This window comes from Castor canadensis, chromosome 12 (assembly GCF_047511655.1).
Source record: "Castor canadensis chromosome 12, mCasCan1.hap1v2, whole genome shotgun sequence".
NCBI classification, from domain to species: domain Eukaryota; kingdom Metazoa; phylum Chordata; class Mammalia; order Rodentia; family Castoridae; genus Castor; species Castor canadensis.
The window spans coordinates 29,159,893-29,176,812 of NC_133397.1; positions in this window are offsets into that span (position 1 = coordinate 29,159,893).

Genomic DNA, 16,920 nt, shown 5'->3' on the forward strand with positions numbered 1-16,920 from the left:
CTGTCCCTTTAATTTTTAGGGATAGAAACTCACCTGAATATATTCTTTAGATTCATCTTATAAATCAGAGGCACCTCTTAATTTTCTTCAGAAAAATTATTTTGAAAATGCACCTTTTCTGATATTCTATATGAGAACTGACAAAATTAATCATAGGGGTGGCCAAGGTTGAGTTGTGGCTCTAAGAATGCTCTGAGTGTGTGGGAGATTTTCCATTCCTTGGTATACCTGAGCAGCTTGTGGGAAGGCATATGTCTCCGTAAATCAAAACATGTGAATGGGAGGAGAGAGAACTTTTGTTTGAGTTGTTCTTTACCTAAGATGGGAGGGTGTGAAATGAAAAATCAGCAGATAGGATTTTCAGGCTGGAGCTTCATCTAGGGAAGCAAGACTATGAAAAAGGATAGGCCTCTATTTGGCTTAGGTTGGCCTGGATTGGCCAACTATTAATCTTTCCAGTTGCCACAAATGAACAAATAACTCAATATACTGATACTGTTCTTATATAACTAATGTTGTTTAGGGACCAAAGGATAAGTCACACTGTAAGTGGGTTTTAATTCTCACCATAACAACTAATATGAGCTGAGTACTCATTACTTGTTGATCTTATTAATTAGCTTCTGTCATATAATAAACTATAAACTTATAAAGAGGAAAGGTTAATTTTGCCTCACAGTTTTGGGGGTTCCAGTCCATGATGAGTTGGCTCTACTTTTTTAGCATTACAACAAGGCAGCACATCCTGATAGGAGTACATGATGAGGCCAAATGGTTTATATCTTGAACCAGAAAAAAGAGGAAGAGTCAGAGATCCCATAATTGCCTTCATGTTCCCAATGACCTAGTAAGGGCCTCCTACTAGGCACTGCTTTTTGACGTTTTCCCCAACTCCCAATACCACAACTTTCTACCAATCCTTAACACATGGGCCTTTTGGGAAAACATTTAAGATCAAAACTATATCACATGCAAGCAATGGTTTAAATGTTTTGCACATATCAACACTTACCTTAACAGCAACTCTCTGAGTTAGCAACAATTGCTATCCCCAGTTTACAGATAGGGAAACTGAGGCGTGATGATAAACTTTCTTATGGCTCCCAAAAGAGAAGTGAACATTTAGGATTGGTGAACCCCATTTGCTTTTTTCTCCCTCAGTTTTGTCCCTTTTCTGGGATATCTAGGAAGGTAACCATTTATGACAAGATTTAAGATGCTCTCTCATAGAGAGCTTCCCCATAGTCACAAGGAAATGAAAACTATGAAAACATCCCGCTAAGGGAAAAGGCCAGCCATGGGACTCTTGCCACACAGAATTATCTACATCTGAGTAAAATTACGTTAGTCAAGTGAGATTACTTTTTGGCATTTTGACCTTTCCTCTGTCTTCTTTGCTTGAAATTTGGTTCTTTCATAAATATGTTAAAATGTGTTGGTTGATGTTACTGTCTTTATTGCTGTTACATTAATCAATTATTGATTTTAATAGATATTTTCTTACCCTCCAACTACTATCCTTACTTTTGATATGAATGTGTGCTGTTTTTAAATATCAAATTCATGTTGTAAGAGCATGTATTCTTGTTTCTATTCTCAAAGAGAAAGTATGACTATTCACCATTAAATAAAATGCTTGCTGTAGGTGGGTTTTTGGTAGATACTTTATAGAAAATTAAAAACTGTCCCTTCAATTCTCATTTGCCAAAGATTTTCTTTTAAAACCATGGATCAATGTTACATTTTTAAAATCTTGTTCTATATCTATTGAGATGATCTTATGACTTTTAGTTTTTTTGTTAAACATTTCTGAAAGAAATGTTACATGGGCATGATATAGTGTGTTTATTATTGAAATAGCTTTACTAATAATCAGTATAGAATTTTTTTGAAGCTATGTTCATGAGCAAATTGGCTGTGGTTTGTGGTTTTCTTTTCTTTTCTTTTTTTTGGTGATACTGGGGCTTGAACTCAGGGTCTCACACTTGCTAAGCAGGTGCTCTCTCTACTATTTGAGTCACTTTACCAGTCCTGTTTTTGTATTGGAATTTTTTGAGATAGGGTCTCTCAAAGAATTTGCCTAGGCTGGTTTTGAACTCATGATCCTCCTGCCAGTGCCTCCTGAGTCGCTGAGATTATAGGTGTATGTTTCCATGCTCTGTATCTCTGTACTTTTTGTGGTTTGGTAACAGGACTATGATAGCCTGGTAAAGGGATGTGTTTATGAAAAATATATGTACTGTTGGTGCCATTTCTTCCTTTTGGCAGAATATGCTGTCAAAAAATTATCATTTTTTTATCTGTGGAATGATGATAGAGCTTAACCTCTTTATTCACAGAAGGGAAAAAATAAATCCAGGAAAATGAGTGACAGATGTGAAGTAGATAAGCTGCTTCATCTCCTTCACTTTCCTGAAATTATGAAGTTGATGACTTTAATAGTTAAGGGAATATATAGGTTTTTCTAAATTTTTGGTTTTATAAATTGTGTTTTCTAAGGATGATTTTATCTGACCCAAAATTTTACTTATTGAGGGAATTGTTATATTATCCTATTATATTTTTAATGTCTGATCTGTACTTTTTCATCTTGATACTGGTTATTTAGGTCTATAGATTCTTATCACACTGGAGGTTCATCAAAATTGTTTATTTTTGAAAACAAATTTTGCTGTTCTCTTTACAAGTTCCCCCAATGAGGTGGAGGTGGCCAGAACATGAGGACTGACTTGCTGTTGTGTTCAGAGGTGGCATGCTAAGCAGAGAGTCACCAGACAGCAATTAACTAGCACCAATGAGAAGGGCAAAGGTAATCCTGGGGACTGGATGCTACAGACCAATCCTCTGAATAGCATAGGGGCCTTTGAAATCTTAATTCAATACCAGAATGGAGAATTTATCTCAATAATGACTGAGACACAATTTCCAGAAGGGTACAAGCCTGGAGTCAGACTTATGTTGGTATTATCAAAGTTTTCATGGACTTAGCTTTATACCTTTTCATATTTTTAAAATCACTTTTGTTGGTAAAATCAAATGTTTCAAGGACTTCATACTCTTTTAGTTTTATTTTCCCTGAAGTTTAATGACTTCAAAAAGAAGGGCCTAGGGCTGTGGATGTAGCTCAGTGGTAGAGTTCCTGCTTAGCATGCTCCCTGGGTTCTATCTTCAGGTCAAAAAAAAAAAAAGCAGAAAAAGAGGAGGAGTCAGATTCAGATTCTCATGCATCATGTGCTCCGTTGTTACGCTGACAACAGAGTTCACTATCACCGTTTTCCTATCACATACTCCTGATCAGATACATTTCCAGAGTTTCAAAGGGGTTATATTGCATATGTGTGTGTGTGTATATGTGTGTGTGTGTGTGTGTGTGTGTTTGTGTATGTATGAGATGTGATTTGATTATGATTTTCTAATTAGTACAACTTCAGGTTTACATATCTCAAAGGAACACTGTGGGTCTTTGGCAATTAATATTTGTAAATCACCTTGAGGTCCTTGAGGTAGAGAGATGCTATATAAATGAATAATGTGGTAATGAAAATAATAATGCGTGCACTTATACTCTCTAGTGAGTTGACTGAAGTAGATCTTGAGGTTAGTGGAAAGCTGTACAAAAAATGTAGCTACCTAAATAAGAAAATATTATCATTCCCCTCTTAAGTTGTATGGAAAATAGCTGTGAAAAACAGATATAAATGCAACTCATGGCTATAAATTTGAATACATTTGTAATGGTTATCATTTAGATAAGTAACTATTCCACTATCGTATATAGTTCTTAGATCAAGGACAAAAGAGAGTAACCATTTCTCTGGGATGATATTATGTGGAAACTAATTGTCAGTTGTGTTGACATAATTGCTTAATGATAAGTTAGAGTTCTATTACTAATTCAAGTGCTGTCTATGGTATTATAGATATTTCTGCAAATATTTTTAGAAATAATTCTTTGAAAAGACAAACAAAATGCCCTAAGGGACCCTCAAACCACAAAAGCAATGACTTGCTCCACATCTGACCACCTTTCAGTATTAAAAGCAGTGATCTTATACCTCTGACAGTTCCTTTGCATTCTGGGACTGAAGAAGGGTGGCAGTGGAGCACACATTTTTACTTTACATATGCCTCTAAATCCCATCATTTTTGTATTTTGGTCAGCTGAATTCTGTTATTTTGAAAATGTCACCAATCTTCAAAGAACAAGTAAAAATGAATTGATTGCATAATTACACAAATAAACTATGACCTTGTATCATCACTAAATAAGATCCTTCAGCTGAGAAAATAGAAAAGATAAACCACTCTTACTCTCTTATTTTACAACTGCATTTCTTATATTGTGAAATTTATTATGAGAAACTTTTATTTTTGCTGTTGTTATCTTTTGTTGTCTGTATATACCCAGGAAGTATATAAGTTCTTTGAAACAATATCTCATCTTTACATGTATTCCTTGCACTCTAAATTTACCTACCATATAATAAATAGTGAATTTTTTGAATGATAAATTAAATGATCAAAAACCCTACCATTCCATTCCTGCCTAATGAGATTATTATTGGGGACTTTTTTTTTTTTTTACTATTTTCTGATAGCAAATACTTAAAAGGAAAAGATAAACATGTAGACCTTTCTTGGTTAGAGTCAGTGTTGGCTCATATTGGTTTAGGAACACTGGCTGTGTTCTTTTCCAAATCTGTGCTCAGTATGTCCTTTAAATAGGCCCTGGTGGGAAAGTAGGAATATGCTACAAGTCAGAGCTCTACTCCAAGTCCACCTCTGGAAGCTTGGCACTACTTGGCCTACCTGGAGCAGGACAAAAAAATAGAGGCTGCCTTTATAGTAGGTAATTCATAGAAAATCACGTGGAACAATATAGCAACTGTTTTTCTTCTATATGATATCAGAACAGAATTGGCAAACTTAAAAACATAAATAAAGAGTCACAAACTGTTGTTGCAGTCTTTAATGCCTTCTCATATACGTGATATAACTTACCTCATGTCCTGGCCATATGTGCCTCAACTCCAGCATGGTAATAGAGTAGAAAGAGAAATTTAAACAAGTGAGAATGAATGTTGTTGGGTACAGAAAGCTTAGATTCTATTTCTGTTTCTTAATGCTTATAAACTAAAATGATTAACAATGAGATTGAACATTCTTTGACACAGTTGAAGAATTCTCTCAAGTAGTTCAAAATGTGCCTGTGTTTGTGTAAAACTAAGGTATAAAGACAATGTTTTAGAATCATCTATATAATTTGTGGTCAAGATTTAGGAACAGATGTGACCAGAAATTCAGAGAATGCCCAGTTCAGACAGTGGATTCATCATTGAGAGGATGGGTGACTATCATAAAACTTCAAAATGTATAGGAATCTCCGATAGTACAGGTCACAAAGACTAATGGATGGTCAACAGGGAAATGTTAACTGTCAAATCTTGTATGAAAGCCCGGGGAGATCACACAGCAACAATAACTGTCATGGAAATTCTGATTTGAGTGTTGAGGGAAGGAATCTCATATATCCAACCTTATGTTTTTGATCAGAGGCAAATGAGGCTTGTGGTGAGATGAAAACGGGGTCTTTGTCAGGAAGTCACTATACTACAAATGTTACAACTCGAGTAGGTTCAGGTTCATTTGTAGGTTGTGCCTCTTATTTTGTACATTTGGACAAGTTGCATGCCACTACTGAGTAAACCCCCTTGAAAAGTCAGAATAATAACATCAATCTTTTAATTTTAGAGATGCCAACAGGTGGTTGAGCACTTTACACTTATAGGCCATGTTTTTAAAACATTACATAAATGAACTCAGTTGTAACAGAAAACTTTAGAGGCAGGAACTATCATTATTCCAATTTTATAAACAAAGGAACTGAAATATCCATGGATTAAGAAATTTGCAAGGTCACATAGGTTGTAAGAGGTAAAGTTAGGATTTGAACACAGGCAGGTGGGCTATACTGCCTTGCTTATGTGCCTAAAAGAACTTATGCATTCTTAGTACGTATTCTTGGCTAGATTTAAGATTATAATACTATTATTAAGCATTCTATAATGAATATTATATATAAGAAAAATGTACTAAATATTATATGTAATATTAATGTAGTTGATATTATATGATGTATATATACTAAGTTATTCTTGAGTGAATGGAAAGAACTTATAATTAATGCTGAATTTATTAAAGACTTGTAATTTTTTTTTCTAATTTTACACAAGGTTAAACCTGATAGAAAATCATCCAGAAAGAAGTTAAATATTCTCCGAATACAGTTGGCAATCCTGAGTAACAACAAAGGCCATGCATGATGTTTTATATATATGGCTCTATAATAGGCTTACATTTGTGCCTAGATATATTTATTGATGTCCTAAAATACAAAATTTATTTCTTCCTTGAACAATATTCTTCAAAAGCAGTCCCATTTCCATAATATTAATCAATTCAGGCAAAGTTAGACAATAGATGTTTGTTTCAGTCAATTGAGATATTCTTTCCTCACTTCTTTCTCTTTGAGAACTTACAATGTATTAAGGTACCGGTTCACAATGTTGAGGACTAGTCTTTCCTAGCCAGCAGGTGAACGTGTTATCACTTAGAGTCCTCGGTCTCACCACAGCACACTGCTCTGGAATCTGGCATCTGCTTCTGTCTTTATCTCCCCATTTTATTTTATTTTTTATTATTCATTTATTCACATGTGCATACATTATTTGGGTCATTTCTTCCTCCTGCCCCCCTCTCCGCCCTCCCCTCCACTCAGTTCCAGGCAGGTCCTGTTCTGCCTTTATCACTAATTTTGTTGAAGACACAAGCATAATAAGGAAGACCCCCATTTTGAACCAGCAACTTTCATTCTCAGGAATGGAAGAGTGAGTAACTTTGAATACCTAGTAAATAGGTAAGCTGAACAAACATAATAACAAAAAAGTAAACATATATTTGGTGTGAAGTATTAGAATAGTGATTGTAAAGAATTCCTCAAAAACAAAAAACAAAACCAAAAAACAGTGAGAGTGCAAAAATCCCATGGTAATTAGCCTGGATTCAGGGAAATCTTTCCCTTGGGGAACTTTTTAAGGCCAGGATAAGTCTTCAGGAGCTGAACAAATCTTTGACATTAGTATGTGGCTAATGAGACAAAAGCTGGAGCCTTGAGCTTCTCAGAAGTGGGAGTGAGTCTGATAGAAATCTCCTGTTCTACTTGAGATACTGAGGTTCTGCTTCCTGGGAATTAGGATGAATCTGATGTTAGTATAGTGGGTCTCCCAAGGACTAAAACCTAGTGCGCAGTCACTTGAATAGAAATCGGGTTACAGCTCTCCCAAATTGATGCTCTTCCTAGGAATCTAGCAAACACAAATAAATTATTTCAAGCCAATTTTTCAAGTACTTTGTCTGGCATGCAATAATGTATAAGTAGACATATGATGCTATAAAACACACAAAGGAAAACAGGTGAAACAAAAGAATTAAAACAGACTTTTAAGGAATTAAGACATTTTAATTATGAGAAGGGAGTTTAAAATCTCTGCTTATATGTTCAAGGAGGGAAAAGACAAGATAGGGCATTCCAACAGACAGCTGAAAAATACTTTTTTTAAATAGCAGGATTTAAAAGGAAAAGTAGATATTTTAGAATAATATTTTAAAGCATTAAATATGAAAATCCATCCAATTAAGATCTAAATAGATATGATCAAGCATAGGATGAGAACAATTAAAGATAATATTAATGAAATGGTACATAGCTAAGAGAAATTCTGAGAATAAAAAGAAAGAAATGAAAATTGCAGAAGAGAAGGTTAAAATCAAGAAGGATACAGTGATAAATTTTAATTTAGTGTAATTAAGAGTCCAGAGGAAAGAATCGAAAATGGAACAGAAGGAATAATTTAATGTGACTACTTTTTAAAAATGATAAAATACATCAATCTAGAAGTTCAAGAAATTGTATATAATGAAACAAAAAATAAAAGGAAATCTACTGGCCAGACCCAGTGGCTCACTCCTGTAATCTGAGTTACTTGAGAGATATCAGAGGTATGGTAATACATATTGTAATCCAGTTATGAGATACATATATTAGGTCTGGGCAAAATGCAAGACCCTATCTGAAAAATAACCTAAAATTAACAAGGCTGGAGGTTTGGCTCAAGTGGTAGAGTGCTCACCTCACAAATGTGAGGACCTGAATTCAAACCTCAGTCCCAGCAAAGAAAGAAAGAAAGAAAGAAAGAAAGAAAGAAAGAAAGAAAGAAGGAAAGAAAGAAGAAAAGAAATCTACTTTTGAGCTCTTGAGAACTACACTTTGCGGAAAATTAAAGACAGAGAATATTGCACTAAAGTGGTGAAAAGTTAGACTGACTTCTGACTTTATGATAGAAACAGGTAGTAAAAGCAGAGTCAATCAAATATTACCTTTAATGTTATAGGAAAAATCCAACCTAGACTTTATGCCTAGAAAAATATGGTTCAGTATTGAAGATGCAGCCAAGACCTTTTAAGATCAAAATTTAAACAAAAAATGGGGAGAATTCATCATCAATGAATTGACACTAAATCAGATGCTCTCATCACAAAAGGAAGGTCAAGGGTCCAAGAAGTAATGCAGCTCCATGAAAATGACAGATCAGACTGAATATTGAGCCTTTTAAGCAATAATGATAAATGGTAACATGCAAAATATACATACGGGTCTTAGATAAATAGGTAGAAATCACCAAGTCAAGGAATAAGGAAAACATTACAAAGTTCTTTGGTTTAACATTAGAATTCATAATTCACAGAAACATTTTTCTGTCTCAGAGTGGCCCCTTAAAGAAAGATAGACATGTAGTTATGTAGCTGTGTCTGCTTAGGGACATGTATGTGTGCAGACACAGACACACATATACTAACAAAGAGGATACAGGAAAAAATAGTAAAGTGTCTCAGTCAGTAATGAGGAAGAGGAGAAAGAAACTTAAATGAAGAAAGACAAATAGAAACATATACCAATATGGTAGATATAAACCTGTTTCCTTAAAAGTCAGAATAAAAAGTTCCAATTATCCAAACATATAAGTAATGAAAACATACCCACAAACCTAAACATCGGCGGTCAGGTCCTAAATTCCTGTTCCTACCTCTGCTTCAGTGCACTAATTGCTGAAATACATGAATGAGCAACAAGTCAACTTTGGAGTCCTTGTTTCTGTAATTCAGCTAGTCACTAATCTCTATACTTTCTCAAAGCATTATATAAGATTAACTCTGCACAGTTCATAGCATCTTGGATCTGCAAGCATACTTCTTGGCTTAGAAGGTACTAATATAGCACATCCAACTTTGTTATATATGCCAGTGACAATTCCTTCCCTTGGCAGAGTTTTAAATATTTTAAACATTTCAATTGCCTCAAATTAACATAATAAAAGAACTAAATACATTAGGAATATTAAAATCAATATTTGCTGCTCATCTTAGCAAAACCACACCTCTCAAGGCCCATGTCACAGTTGTATCACTTACTCAGGTGGGCAGACCCATGTTTGTTTATTGCATTCTGTACCACACATCATGGAGGTCATTTCATTCTTCATTGTGGGGTTTTCAAAAATATATGGCACCCACCTGGACTTACTCTAGATAAAGTCATAAGTGACTTACATTCTATGATACCCAACCTTATCTTGGGGTGTATAGTTTTCCTTTCCATTTCCACCTTAATGCTTAAATGTGGTTGGGCCAGGGCACAAAGCCCATTTCAGGTGACACTTACCAGAGTTTATCTTAGATCCACTCTTGACCTCTCCCTTCTCCCTTTTTATTTCTTCAAGGATTTTCACTACTGTGAGGTGGGAGCACTTGTCTTTATATCATCCTGTGTATGCCCAAACTGATTAGAAATGATAGAATTATCATGCACTGGTCTAAGTTTTCCAGGGCCATAGACATTTGATATGTGGGAACCATGATGCCAAGACTGAAAGGTCTTTTCTCTCATCTGCTGCCTCCACTGTGAGTTTCAATGTTCAGATATTAAACTTAAAAGTTAAAATGAACTTCTACTGTCTTACTATACTATTCTCTCCATGAATTATAACCCTTCAATATGCTGTTCCTTCCCAAGTAAGTAGAATGCTTATGAGACAATGGAAATTACTTTGAAAACAAAATTCATCAGATAATCTATCAAGTATTACCCATCAAGCATATTGAAACCTATATAATGATATGTATAACTTTCAAGTGGCTTGCAGTGAGTTTCATAATTTAAGAATATGAAAAATATAAAAGGTAATATATTGGTCATCTTGGAAATTGAGGTATGTAGAGAATATTAAATATATTAGGGAATCTATGATTAAATTATTTTACATGATTAATATTCCAAACATATTAGAGGATTTTATTTTCCATGTACTTTGGAAAATGAACATTGAGTTATTTCTTCAAATCTTCATTAATTTATTCAAAACTATTTTGGAGGTGTCTACCATGCACTTTGTCTTGAAAAACAGTCAAAATCTACACTCTAGGGAACTTATATTCCTATAGTGAGAGAAAACAGTAGCCAAACTACAAAACAATACAATCTTTGAAATAAAGACAGGTGCTCTTTGATTTGCAACAGGAATCTATACTGATAAACTCATCATGAGTTGAAAAATCTCATTAAGTAAAAAATGCATTTAATATACAGAACCTATGGGACATCAGAGCTTACAGTACACTGGAGAGGATCAGTTCATTCCCTGTGTGATTGCAATGCCACCCGGGAACTGTGGCTTGTGCTACTGCCACACATCCTGAAGTAGTATTGTACAACATATCACTAGCCCAGGTAAAGAAAAAAATTCAAAATTAGAACTATGGTTTCTACTGAATGTATATTGCTTTTGCATGACTGTAAGGTAAAACAAAACGAAAACAGAACAAGACAAAAAAAGCATTCAAACCGTACTGAGATCAGGACCAACTGCATATAATGTATGATCAGATAAAACAATGAAAAAATAATGAGAGTGAATTTCATTATATATAGAATGGTTGGAAGAGGACTCTCTGTGATGCACCATTTAAGCAACTGACTTTTCTATGTACAAAAGAGTACAGGGCCACAGAGCAGGGTGATCTATTGAAAGGCATCACAAAGGAAGTAGAGAGGAACAGATAGGAGCAACCATGCAGGCCACCTGTGGTCTTTAGATTTATTCTAAGTATCATTGGGAAGGGAGGGGAAATTATCTAATTTTATCATGATAAAATTTGAGTCTTAAAATTATGACTTTGGAAATACACCATAGGTACAAGTACTGAAGAAGGAAGGAAGAATTGAAGACCACTGCAGAAGTATAGATGTCAGATGCTTCTGGTTTGGTTTGGAGTAGTAATCACACACATGGTAATAAAATTTGGTTTATATTTCAACCATTGCAAAAAGCTAAGATAAATTTTGATAAAATGTTTTTTGTCATATTTTAAAAGTAGAGATTGAAGTGAGGAAGCTTAGAAGCAACTTTAATAAAACCTTATTATAGTGAATTACTGGCATTCTAAAATCATCTGAATTCAGTGGTTTCAGATTATTTATTTTGTTTAGCAAAGTCTAACAGGCCAGTTCTTCAGTTATGAAGTAGTAATTTTAAATTCAAAAAATTTGTCAATGGTATCTTTTCAACATAACATTTGCTTTGAATTATACTTTATTATAAGATCTTAAGTAAGTCACCATGAGAAGTTGCAATGCATTAGTAAGATTGCTCTAAAGAAAAAAAAGTAGTTTTGGTGATTTCCAGTTTCTGATTCCATGAATTCATGTCGAGCTCTAGAATAAATTTATATTGTGAAGTGTGTTAGTTGGCTTTCTCCTTTCTGTGACCAAAATACCTAAAGGAACAACTTAAAGGAGGAAAGATTAATTCTGACTCACAGTTTCAAGGATCAGTCCATGGCTATTGGTTCCATGCACTTGGTTAGAGCATCATGGTACTGGAAAACTATGGTGGAGAAGCTTCTGTGCCTCACCTAAGACAGAAACAGAAAGAGAGAGAGAGAGAGGCCAGGGACAAAATACCACAACGGACCTCCCCCCAGTGACCTACTTCCTCCAGGTAGACCCCTTTTCCTAAAGTTTCCAGAACCTACCAAAGCAGTGCCAGGAGCTAAGAACCTAGGATTTTCCACAGGAGCCTGTGTGAAACATTTCATATTTAGACTCTGGTACTAAGTGAATGGTGAAATCTCCTCAGTTACCACAGATGCTTTCACAGAGCTGTTCTTTTTCAGTGTAATAAAATGACCAGCTGTCTTTCTCCATTCAATCTGTTATTTCTCCATCCTCATCTCTGGCACAGGTACTCTTGGAGCTGCATCCCAGGTTAAAATGAACATTGAGGAGTCTCCATGTGTTTTTCAGACTTGGCAGGAGAATCAACACCCAGGCTGTAATTAAATTTCAATGAATTGCTGCCGGGAGATTGTTTAAGCAAACAAGGAAACAGCATTTAAGTCATTCCTTCACTTGATGAAATTACATGCAAAACTATTAAAATACATAATCCTGTGATTAACCTCTAACTTTAAGATTAGCTGCTCTTAGTGTTTCAACTCAGTGTCTTTCTTTACTTTCAAATCCAGATGAATTTAAAAACTTATTTTTATATGGCATCCCCTGAGCTCATTATTAAATCTTATTTTAATCTTGTAATAATGTTAATTAAGTCATGGGGAATTCAGTTCTTAGGATTGAAAAATAAATCCTTAGAAATTTTTTCTTAATAAAAAGATTAATAGGTGTGGAATATATGACCCCAACCTCAGTTATACCCAACATTAAGCACAAGAGTTGTCTGCAAAAAAATTATTTTTAATCCGAAATCAAAAAGACATTGATCAATGTCAATAACATGTCTTGCCCCCGCCCCCCCCGGTAGAATTCAGAGTATAGCATGAAGTTGCACCAAACAGGCTTGCTTGGCTTGATATTCTTTCCAGTGGTGCATTTTTTTGTTGATTTACAAATGCAATACCCACTTTTTGCAAAATATTTAAACCTTGTAGAATTCATAAAGTAATGCCTTCTTAAGATTCAATAATACTTTTAAAAGTTGAACTATATATATTACATATATAATAAAGAAGAAAGTTATTGAAAAGTTATTTAAAAAGTATAAAAGAAAACAAAGGCTTCCTATTATACCTAGCCTTTCTCCCTGACACATCAATTCCCTGCTTCCTGAGATAATCATGGGCAATATTTTGATATATATTTGTTCATAATATATTATCTAATATATATATAGGCAAATGATATAAATTTGATACACTTAATATATGTAATGGACTGTTTTCTTTTTGACTAATCAATATATCATGAACATTTTCCATGTCAAAGGATGGTTTATGCCATTTGTTTAAAGAGCCATGTCATATTCTATTGGGTCATATTCTATTGTGTGTGTGTTTATGTATGTGTGTGTGTAGTTGTACATGTACCTGTTATGTTCCAGCAAGGGAAAACCACTTTACATAAATTAACTAATTTACTCTTGAGGCATCTTTACTGGCATCTACTATAAAGATGTCTTTTTTGCCCATGACATAGGAATACACAAGTGAATAAAGACTCAAGACCTTAGTAGTCAGGATAAATGAGTTCTAATTCCAAAGCTCATATTCTTCTAATTATACTGCAAATTCTCCCATATTTTAATTATGAGTGGTTATTTTTCCTTAAAAATGAAGGACTTTAGTGAATACAGATATGTTATTTTACGTATGTCCAGTTCTTTTTTTTTTTTTTGAATAAATTTCTGAAAGTGGAGTTGTAGAGGTGAAAGAAGAGTTGCAATGCTGACCCATACTGGGAAGAGACAATGTTACCAATTTTTCTTTTGTAAGTGCCCATGTCCCAAATACTCACCAATGATAGGAATTATAGATCTTGTTAAATTTGATGAATTGATAGATGCCAATTAAAAGTGTTCTAGTCTCTTTTTAAAATGTCAATTACTAGTGATTTTTCTTTTATGAAGAATGTCATGAAATTGAGGTTTCTTATTTTCATTCTTATTAAATTGCATCAGCCTTTTATATTTTGAAGTAAATATCTTGGAAAATTGCTATTTCTCTTTCAAATTTTTGGTGACTTTTTCATGTATAATATTTAAGTACAATAGAGACATAGCTGTGACTTTTATTTATTTGACCATGGCATTCTGCTTAGAAAGAATATAGTCCCAAATTGTCAAAATATTCTCCTATTTCTTATTCGTATTGATATGATTTTATTTGTGATGTTAAATTTTAGTCATAATAAGAAATTTTCATGTGAGTCATAGCCATTACTGCAACAAATGAAAGATTAATTTTTCCCAAATTTAATGAAGACTATCTACTATTTATAAGTATATATTAATTATTTTCTAAGTTCTTACCCATGCATTATAAGTTTTTTTGTGTTATATATCCTATTTCAAAATTCTTTCTCAAACCTTTGCTAAACTTTGAAACAATTAATCATCAGTGACATGGACTTATTTCTAGGTTTCCATAAACTCATCATTAAATCTAAATTATAAACCATAGCTATCACTGACTCTTAAAATATTTGTCTTTGATTCACTATTATGATTCACTTTTTGTTTGATCCAATTTAATTATAGCAATCCTTTTCAAAATTGGAAAGGGGCATTAATGTTTTATCATCTGAATACTTAATGACCACTCTACCTTTTTTTTATCCTCATAAAGAATGCCTTGAATGTGCCAGTATTTCCTAACCTGTGTTCCACTGAATACTATTGCTTACTGTGATATTATCAGAAATTTCAAAGTAGAAGGAGGCACTATTCAAATGACGTTGGGAAAGAGGTTTAAGTAAAAATGAAAGTAATTTGTTCATGTTTCTGTAACTTTATTGCAGGACTTTTTAGAACTCTTAATAAAACATTGCAATTTATGCTTCTCTAGGAAGTAAACATAATTTATACTCTAAAATATATTTATCCATTGTTATGTTTGGATCTTAAATGTCTCCCCTAAGTGTTAAAGCCTTGGCTGGTGTCCTATGCCACGATTAGGACACGATGGAACGGCACAAGTTGGGACCCAGAGGAAGGAAGCCTGGTCATTGGGAGCAGTCTGTGAAGAGAATGTTGAGACCTCAGCCCCTTGCTCTCTTTCTTTCTTTGCTTCCTGATGCCCTGAGGTGAACAGCCTCCTCCTCCCTGTGCTTCCACCATGGTGGAAGGCCTGAAGCAATGTGGAAAAGTGCCCATCGACAGAAACCTCTGAATCTGTGAGCCAAAATAAACCTTTCCTCACTTAAATTGTTTATTTTAGTATTTTTTTCACAGTGACAGAAAGCTGAGTAACACCTCCATAGATACCTTGTAATAGCAAATGCATCAAGATTTCATGCAATAATAATTGGAACAGTTTGGAAAGTTATTGTTGCAATTATTAGTGTATGGAATTCTAGAGTCTCTGTTCATTAAGGGCCATGGAAGCCATCCCATTAAAACGTAAGGAAAACTCTTCCTGATACTTTTACCAGTGTGCTAATGAATTGGGTTCTAGTGTGTATACTTGATTATCCTCTCCATTCTGTATCACAATCATTCATTCAACATTATGTTTACTTAGTAACCATTGTGTACCCAAAATTCTTTAGGCCTCAGGAATATAGAAGTAAACAAGTTAGAAGAAAAATCTTTTGATGGTCAGTGAAAAGAGGAGAAAAGACAAAATAAATGCATAAATAAAATATAAATTTCTTCATACGAAGGACAAAACATATAACACTGGAGGATCATGAGAGAGGAGGGTGGTTATGTGTAATTTTGAAGATAATTTTAATATTAAACTGGATTATCTTTGTTTTATATGCTCTTTTCCCCTCCCACTCTCCCCCAAATCATTTTCCTTACAAATTTAATGAGTGAATAATTTTATGCAGTAAAATGTATTCATTTGAAGTGTACAATCTGGGGACCTCTGTCAATTATATATACCTATGAAGCTATCACTGCCATCAAAGAACAGAACATTTTCATGCCCTCAAAAGTCTCAATTCTTCACAGTCGATCTTCCCTTACTCCTTTGCTCTAGGTAACCACTAATGTGCTCGTGTCACTATAGATTAAGCTTTCATTTTATGTAAGTTGTACTTACTGGAAACTCCTTGCCAACATATGGAGTATGTACTCTGTTTTTCTCTTGCTGTTTTTTATGTTTCACTCAGCATATTATTTGTATAACTCATTCATAGTGTTGGATATATCAGTAGTTCTTTCTTTTTCATTGATAGTGTTTGGCTGTGTGCATACATAATTAATATTGTATATATTTACTTGTTTATTATCATTTATGCTGTTTCCCATTTTTGGAGATTTCAAATAATGCTGCCATGAACATTCAAGAATGGTTCCTCCTGGGACCACATCAATTTCATTCACTTATAGGATTTAAGCCTCACAAATTAAGCTACCTGCTTAAGTTGCAGAGCTATTATGCTGCAGTCATCACTTAAATTTGGAATTTTTTAGTTCAGATGTGGCAGGTAAAACCTTGCATGAGTAGTTCATAATGTTTTTGTAATAAAGCTACTTCACTAAATAAAATTTGAAATTTAAAATCATCTGAGAAAAGGCAACAGGCAATGAGACTGAGTCATTGTAAGTCGTAGAAATTGAAAAAGAGAATAAAATATGTGGCATTCATAACATACAGACTGTGTGAATTCTCCAGGAAAATGCCACACATGTTGTTACATTGTGCTGTTAAGAACTATAAAAACACTGCTTATCAATGAAATTGAGTAAAAACCACATCAGACGCTAAGCTAACTAGACTACTACCCTCTTAATCCTGTTGAATAAATCTCAGAGCACATTAAATTATTGAATAAACCCTAGT